The sequence below is a fragment of the Cucurbita maxima genome, unplaced genomic scaffold (genome assembly GCF_002738345.1).
Source record: "Cucurbita maxima cultivar Rimu unplaced genomic scaffold, Cmax_1.0 Cma_Scf00046, whole genome shotgun sequence".
Taxonomy (NCBI): Eukaryota; Viridiplantae; Streptophyta; class Magnoliopsida; order Cucurbitales; family Cucurbitaceae; genus Cucurbita; species Cucurbita maxima.
The window spans coordinates 1012235-1021851 of NW_019272062.1; the positions used below are offsets into that span (position 1 = coordinate 1012235).

Genomic DNA, 9617 nt, shown 5'->3' on the forward strand with positions numbered 1-9617 from the left:
AAAAAAAAAAAAAAAAAAAAACATCGAACTTGTCATCTCAACCAAAGAAGCCTAAGAGCAGACCAAAAACAAAACAAGAGTCCAATAATAAAAGGGGTGACAATTACCAATTTCTTTGTGTCATTTCTATTGAATATCTAGTTTGTTCATCCAACTTTCTTGAGATTGATGGTATCCCCAAAAATTCTAAAGAACTTATACTATTGGAATGCAGAGTTGAAAGACAAGCAATATCTTGCAAGAGGATAAAATTCCTATGCATAATAGAGAAGCAAAAGAAATTTCATGATGCACAATTAAATTTTTTTATTAAGAAGACAAAGTTGATTAGGGATGAAGCAACATTGACACGGTAAAGCAACATGCAGATATACTCAACAAGGCTCTAGCCAAGATTTACAGGCATGCGATTGTTATTCAGAATGAAGAATCTCGAACCAAGTCAAGCTTAGGAGAGAAAATATGAATCAATAAATTTGATTTAATAAAATTAGTTATTCACTCAAGTAAGTTTAAAAAAAATGGTTAGTGATTTATTTAAGAGAATTGTTAACCTTCATAAATTGTGGAGGAGCAAGTTTAGGAAAATAAATAGTTATTTACATAGGAAAATTGTCTGTGGTTTTTAACATGGGAAAGTTTACAAAATTTGTTAGTGTTTTTCTCCCTCTAAATACTGATTAGATATTAATTACAATAAGAATAAAAAACTATTGTGGTTAAAGTTTTGGGTAAAAAAAAAATTCTTCTCTCAAGATTTTCTTTCTCCTTCAATTATTTGTTTTGGTGTACTTTAATGTTGATTGTAATGTCATCGTTGGAGAAAGGAGTTCAAAATTTAAGATGGCTTAAAGGGAATAAGAGTTCTGCAAGTCGGCTCAACTGCTCTAATTCAACTCAAATTGCAAGTTTTTTTAATAGGCTTTTCCTCAATTTCAGAACATATAGAATAGCGTATAGAATGTCGTAGATGAAAATGAAGCACTATAAGCATGAGCTTGAGGTAGAAATAGCTAAGGAAAGTTTAGAGATGTTCAATTAGGTCAAAAATAATAAATGAACGTACTGTTGGAACATTTACGAATTAGGTGTGATGAATTCATTGTTGCTTAAATCTCACGTATCCTGTAGCCTTTCTACGTGATATTATTTTATTTTATGACATCTTAATGAATTTCATGACGCATATACTTTTTGTTTCTTGATCATGCTTACTATATTGATATGATTATGTTTATGCCCGGGAATGAAATATCGTTAACATGTATTTACGTCTCATAGGGAATACATGTCTTGATAAGAATGAAAGTATTGTGCATTATTTTACTATACAATGATTTTTAGTGCAGACGCCAAGCATGTTGTATGTCACACAAGCATGAATTACTTATCCAATATGTTATGTAGAGACGTGTACACCACAATATTATGCACATTCATTTCTTTTTTGTTAGTTTTTGGCAATATGAGTGTGCACTAGCTCATAACTAAGTCAGGTAGTACTATACGAGCTTGCCTAGTGGATTCATATAAGCTGTGTGTAAAGAAGTACTATGCATGCATCCCCACCCGAAAATAAAAATAGATCCCAAGGAACAATCACAAAAAGTGTGAACAAACAAAAATATATGAGTGCAAGGATATGAACAATCACGAAAATGTATGATACCATCCACTTTGAACATAAGTTTTTATGGCTTTCTTTTTAGTTTCCTCAAAAGATCTCATGCCAAGGGAGATAGTGTCCATCTCTTTTATGTTAGAATCTACACAACAACACATACTCGAGGTAGATGAACACAAAGAACATGAGAGAGGAAATATAAGGAGAATTATTGGTGAGAGGTTTATATTAACAACTTCCGCTAACAAGACATTTTCAAAACAGTCTAATGAGAACGATTCAGTTTAATATATATAACTTTACCACATATAATCATCTACTATATATATATATAGCTATCTACCATATATAGTTTTTACTGTATATAATTCTTCACGATGTCTAATGTAAAATATAACATTAATATATATTATTATTCATTATGCTATAAATAAGCTGCAAATTATATAACTTAACATTATATACCTATGATCCTCCTCCTTATCCGCTAATGTGGAATCCAACGTGCAATGTAAATCATGTAATGATACATAAAACGACCGCGAAACACACAAGTATGTTTAATTGTATTGTAAGTATTTTTTTTTTTAAATTAACAATAAAATTAAGCTTGTTAGATCGATTCAATCCGAAACATAAACCAATCAAACTGGTATAGAATGTACTTATCTAACTATAAATAAAAAAATAAAAAATCTAATAACGCACTTTGAATGTACTCATTTGAATTGCGTTTTTTTGTTTCAATGATTCCTCATTTTTGATCGCACACACTATAACCGACTGAAAGTTTTAAATAACGTGGGACCTACTCTAAACTTGAATTAGTGTCACAACTTTTAATTAATGAAGCAAAATAATGATAACTATATTGATGGAGAAAGGAAGCTGGGGAGGGAAAATGTAAATTCTCTCTAGAAAGCTGATGTTTTTTCTTCTCTTATTTGATAAAACTATACGTTTTTGTCCATAATATAAGAACCTAATAAAGAGCAATAATTCAAAACATCATATCTTCAAAAGCTCTAACTATTACAATATTAACCTCATCGTACGTTCAATGTGGACAGGTAGGTTCAAAATCTAATGATCGAACATTGTAATGTACAAAATGTTTCTTTTCGGCGTCCATGAATGCGCCCTCGCAGGCTTCAACTTTGCCCCATCCACATCGTCATTCAGATTCGATGGCTTAATGCAACTATTGTCTTGCGACTTCTCCGAATAAACCTTGCACTGGTCGTGTCTCGTTACATTCTTCGGTATTAGCAACCGAAAGTAGTCGTTTTTGTCAGTGGTGGCCATTTCCATCAACAGAACGTATCTTGGTATTCTTGCATGACAACTTCATTGTAGCACCTATAAATACATAGAGGTCGATGTCAATTTAAGTACCTTTCACCGTCTATGACATGTTTTGAAGGATGATAAAGGTCATTTGAGCATTACGCAAAGCGAATGCACACGTTTCGTGAACAAACAAAAATTATATGAATGCAATGTAGGAACATCAACCCTCTATATTGGTATGATATTATCCGCTTTAAACATAAGTTTTTATGGCTTTCCTTTTGGTTTCCTCAAAAAATCTTATACAAATGGAGATAGTGTCCATGGCTTAGATTGGGATTTATGCCCTAAAACCGAGTAATTAATTATTTAGTTTTTAACAATTATTTTATTATTTTATTTAAAATTTAATTGTTATCGAGGTTATGAAAATCCAAGATTATTAATGTAATCTTGAACCGTTTGTGGTTGACATACAAGAGAATCGTGTTCAAGTAATAATTTAAAGAGTCTATAGTATATGGATAAGGTTGGGTGTCGTATCCGGGTAACATTATTGATACGGCCCAGTTTGTAATCTTTACAAATGATTTGATCCAAATCGTTCATGTGGAGTCATGTAAGTGGGGTATCCTATAAAATGAATTTGTATAAAACTACCCAGAAATATTTAATCTTTCTTTATAAATCTGTTAATTGAGAAGATAATATTTTACATGATAATCATATGCGACTCGATTTTAATCCTGAGTGAGTTATGAACACGTGCCTGTGAGGGCTTGTCCTTTAATTTACATGAATGAGAATGACTCTTTTAGCCGATTCAATATGCCTACAATTTTGGTGACTTACCAAATAGAGACTTGCGAACATAATATTGATTTCGGGACTTAAACAATAAGCCCCACCCTCTCATTGACTCAAGTGGTCCAAGAGGGACTTGGTTTATGATTGGATCATAAACAAATTGTTTATTAGAGAATCAATGGTAATTAATGTGAAAGATGTAATTATAGGGGTAAAGGGGACTTTTGACTTAGTTGTAATTATGAACAACTCGTGAAGGATTGAATTGCTTGTAATGGTTATATCAATGGACATAACTTGTCCTACAGTGCATAAGAATGAACTCTCGATCTATAGTGGAGTGACCTATAGTTAATGAATGAAAATTGATTAATTAAAGAGTTTAATTAATTAATTTTATATCATTGGAGATTATATTTATTGTATTTGATACCATTAAATATCAAATCTGTATTTTGATATATTAAATAAAAATATATTTGAAATTTGAATGAGATTCAAATTAGTTAAATATATATTAGGATATATTGTAATATTTAAATATGATTTGTATAAGATATTATATCCTAACATATTAAGTATGCAAATATATTATTTGGCAAAAATTCTTGTGGTTGAGGCAAAAACATACGAATCTCTCCCACTCTCTCTAGAGAATAAAATTACATCTACAAAGAATTCTCCAAAATATTCTTCTCTTATCCCTTAGGGATTTTCTTTCAAGAGGCTCCCATAAGCCATGACCTTGTGTTCGAGTCATAGCAAGGAAGATCTCGTGGAATGTTGAAGAGCTTTTGCATGGTTGGAATACTTCAAGGAGTGTTGCAAACTAGGGTTTCTATAGAGTTCTTACTCTTGAATTTATTGCTTTTCTTTTAATTCTTAATAAAATCAAAACGGTTCTCAATGCTTCCACTACGTGGATGAAGAGTTTATTCCCTTCAGCTTATATGTTACAGTCACACAACACACACACTCGATATAGATGAACACAAAAAACAGGAGAGAGAACATGTAAGGAGAGATATTAGTTAGAGGTTTATATTAATGACTTCAACTATGTATAGAATGGCGTATTATCAATACATTGCATAATGAGGATGGTTCAATTTACTATATTTACCTTTAGCATTTATCTACTATATATAACTATCTATTATATATAGTCTTTTACCGTATATAGTGGTTTACTATATATGTATTTAGGATATATAACTTTAATATATATTATCATTGAGCATGCTATAAATAAGCACCAAACTTTATAACCTAACATTATATACCTATGATCTCCCTGTTAATAAACTAATGTGGGACTCCAACATGCACAGTAAATCATATAATGGCACGTAAAACTACAGCTAAACATATAAGTAGGTTTACTATAAATCTAATATTTTTAAAGTAAAAATAAAATCTTGTGAACTGACACACGTCAGGCGGCCATCGCATTAGGCAAGGAGAGGGTCATGTGTCAAGTAAAGGAAGGATGAACTTTGCCGGTTGGAGAGTAGACACATGTCAGACAACGAGAAGATGCATGCCAAAAATTGTTGGAAAAACTTCCCGAGAAGTTTTAACACGAATGTGGGGTCGAAGTGACAAGTTGGGATGAAAATAATTTATGGAAAAGATAGCGAAAATTTGAATTTTGATGTGGGTGCGAGGAAGAAGTTGACACTCGTCAGGTAGCAATCGCATCAGGCAAGAGCAAGGTCATGTATCAGACAAAGAAAGGATGAACTCGGCCTACTAAGGAGTAGGCACATGTCAGACTAGGAAAATATTCTGATAAAAAATTGTTGAAAAAAATTCACGCGAGATCTAAACCCAAGAATGTGGGGTCAATGTAACAAGTTATCATGTGCCACATATCAAACTAAGAACATAAGTACTCTTTGTTGCGTTTTATATCCTAAAACTCATAATGGGTAAATAAAAACATATTCTATTTGAAATAAAGTTATTATTGATGTTTATTCACAAAAGATTGTTATTGAATTAAGTGAACTTCACGATCATTAATCTAAATCCAATAAACTAAGAATATTTCGGCTATAGTATGAATATTTGAACTATATGTAGAGACCTAAAAGTAATTCAATAAACTAAGAATATTCCGGCTATAGTATGAATATTTGAACTATATGTAGAGACCTAAAAGTGGATCAAGTTCAAGTATATAGTCAAAATGATCTATATTACTTGGATAAGGCTGAGTATCTTATCTTGGGGACACTATGGATGCGACCCACTTTTGTATATGATATAAACAATGTGATCACTGAATTGTACATGTGGAGATATGAGAGTGGGGGCATCCTATGCAAAGAGTATCATATAAGATCGGACCATGAAGAAAGTCACTCTCCGTTTATAATGTCGTTTATTGTTGAGACTGATTTTTTCATTCGATGACCTAGGTAACTCGATCTTAATCCTGAGCTAACTTTGAACTCATGTTTATTCGAAATTAGATTTGTATGGGTAAGAGTGGCCCGAGTTTGCCGACTCAATAAGTCTCCCATTTCAGGAGTAAGACTGGGTGAATAGTTGGGGACTTGAGGTGCAAGATGGAATTCACTCCTCACTACAACAAATATTGGATTAGGTAGCTTCCGAAAAATGCTATCATAGACTTTTTATAGCGTTTTTTGTACGTCGTGACATCCCATGTTATTAAAAGTCTGAAACTATTTATAGCATTTTTGTATAACTATAAAAAATGTTATAATATAGTACCTAAATATAGCTTATATGCTATGAAAACATTTTAGAGCATTTTTGTTAAAGTTATAATATGCAAACATAACTAAAATATTATGCAATCATTCATTTTTAATAAGCTATATTTATACTTTTAATCTTATGCTATAACAAAAATATAATTGAAATTTAATAATCTACTAACACATTATAAAATAAAGTATTCAACTCGATCTATATAAGAATATTAGACTCGTTACACTATCACAATTTTCAAATCAGTTCTTCCCCACCCAATACACAATAAATAGACAAAAACTCACTATCCACAATATGTGACATCTTTGATTTTGATAAAATCAAGTCCACCAATCCTAAAGGTATTCAAACCGACAACAATGTCTTCTATGTTCCACCCTTTTAGCAATGTCAATTGATAAATTGTTCGTTGCTGCTTGCCAATTAGTGCTTCCTTGCTTCAACAAAAGCTTGATTGTTGGGTTGAGGATTAGGGTTGTCTTATCAATTTGGTATTAGAGCCTAAGTTGCATCGTTGTGGCCGACTCTAGGCGATGTCAATTGATAAATTGGTCGTTGTTGCTTGCCAATTAGTGCTTTCAAGGAATCCTGCAACATTATCGAAGCATATATATCAGTGGTTCGAAGAGAAGTGCAAAATATTACCAAAAGGTTTGACATATGTTGGAGTTTTTTCTTGTTCCTTTCTTTTTCACGCTATTTCAAGCTCTTCCTTTATCAAACACCAAAGCAACAAAATCTAAATATCATATAAAAGTAAAAAAGAGAATAGAACATTATTGTTCATCTTATATATGTAAGCACATTTCATTTTTTTCCTTCTTCTTGAAGTAGGTTTCTTAAAAATAGATAATAGAAACATTAGTTCAAATACTTGTGTTTCAGCTTCCAATAAAACAAAGAATAGAATCATTAGTTCAAATACTTGCATTACAGCTTCCAATTAAAATTGAAAGGAAGTGCATTGTCCACTAAAAGTTTATGAGGAGAGAAAGAGCATTGTGCTTTTTGATTCCCTTGGATGAAAACCATGACTTTGTAATAAAACCCAATCCTTTCAGATAGCCCTTCTTGATGAAGTGCTGTCCTCATTTGGTAAACCAAACAGAACCATTAAAAAAAAAATTGACATTGAAGAGAAAGTATAGCACTGGACTAATATAATTAGCACCTATGTTTTGTGGCCTTTAGGAGAGATTTGTCAAGTACAAGCTAATGAGATGTCCAATCTCAGAAGCAGGCTCGTCATCTTCGTGATCACAACCCCATAAGTTGAATAACTATGTCCAAAGGCTTTGATGTGATATTTAAGAGACCTTTTGGGATTAAAATTAGAGCCACAAGTGCAATGTCAAAGCTTCCCACAACTCTTCTCATTCTAGTCCCCTCTCATCGCAAAGGTGTTTCCACATTTTTTACAAATAAATGGATTGATTCCATGTTTTCTTTTTTAATTTGTACTGAAGTCTTCTAGTGGTTTTGACCTTGGATGGTCTATTTCGAAGGGTTCTAAATAACCATATCATGATTAGTAAGGCCAACCAAAAAAAATTTATTAACCAAAGAAAATGACCATACACTAATGAATTCTCTTGAGAAAAGTTAGCAAACAAAAGTCAAAGACCAAAATCAGTCTAACTAGTCTTCTAATTAGGAACAACTTCTTCTAACCGATCTTCTAATTTATCTAAGATCTCAGTTGAAGAAATCCTCAAAATCAAATAAGAAGAAGAAGAATGTGTTGTTGGAAGCCCTAAATGCAAAATAACAGTAATAGGAACAACAGGGCCACACAAGTTCTTGTTGTTGTTGTGTGAAAGTGAGTGATCTTGCCGATCATGTATTAATAAGTTATACACAAGGAAGGAGAGAAGGAGACCTAATATATCAAAGGGGTAAAAGAAAAAAAAAAAAAACAAGGCCGCAAAAATTTAGTTATACATAATACAATAGGTATTTTGCTCAAGGAATTTATATGAAGTCCACTAATACGTGTATAAACTTCTTCCTACTACTTGATACTTGCAGAATATGTAACCCGTTAACATAAATCATTCCTACCCGAAGAATGTGCTTGAAATAACCTATGAATTAACAAATTCCACTAAACTCAATTTCTTTGTACTCTTAGGCTTATTTTTTTTGTTCGTAATCTTCATGGGGTTCCTCAATTAGGGCATGTATTGATTGAACAAACACAATGAAAAATAAAGATGGTTTCTTGTATTATGTTTTTATTCCATGGATCTAACTCACAAAACTACATTAACCTTTTAACACAAGACAACAACTATATCTACCTCACAGAACTCACCAATCTACATCCAAAGAAAAATTCTACAGCTAGGAAAATACACACTTAAAAGTAAAGTACATTACTTAATGAAGGACCAAAGGACCAAACTCACAAAAGTTCATTAGTGTGTACTAAATATAAATGAAAAACTGCATTATTTAGTAGTAGTTCTATCCTTCAATCTAACTCATAGAACAAAAGTCAAAAAGAAATTAAAAAGGAAGACACAGACACGAATCACTTAGAATAATTCATCAATGAAATTCTTTACAAAGTGAGCCAACAAAGAAGATAAAAGGGAGAAAAAAAAAAACAACAACTAACTTGCTCTATCTTGGATTGTTCAATTTGCAGTGAGGTAGGAGAATAGGATTTTTCATAGACAAGACACCAACCATAAACTGTATGCCTCCTCTCAATGGCCCATCTTGAGATCTGATAGAGACAAATTTTGAAGCACGAAAGAAAGAAGGATGGATCTTGAGGCACGAAAGAAGGAAGGATTGATTGTTGCGCAAGAGAAAGAAGGCTAGAGTTGGTTTTGCACGAGGGTCTGAGAGAATATGGGTGCCTAGAGAGAGGAGGAGAGAAAAAGAAAGGAAGGCTTTTTATACGCGTGATTAGGTTTTGAGAGATAACATTAAAAAATAAAAAAATAAAAAAAAAAAACCTTTATTTTCTTTCTAATTTATAGCACCTTTTAGAAAATGCTATACAAAAAAGCTATAAAAGATGGTATTTGTTGTAGTGCCTACACGCTTGTAAGTAAGGATAGTAGAGAAGTTGTTCTCTTAACTAATAACTCCAATTCTTGAACAAGAAGCTTCACTCTCTCATTGGTCCAAGAGGGATTAG

At 32.2% G+C, this 9617-nt stretch overlaps 1 long non-coding RNA gene across 1 annotated transcript; it reads right to left on the reverse strand.

The window, feature by feature from the left end:
• Positions 1 to 6593: 6593 nt before the first annotated feature.
• On the reverse strand, positions 6594 to 9417 carry LOC111470552. The gene is made up of 2 exons (XR_002715054.1): positions 9087 to 9417; positions 6594 to 7054 (listed from the first exon to the last, which is right to left on the reverse strand). It is a non-coding gene; the product is annotated as an uncharacterized LOC111470552 (long non-coding RNA).
• Between the last annotated feature and the right edge of the window lie 200 nt (positions 9418 to 9617).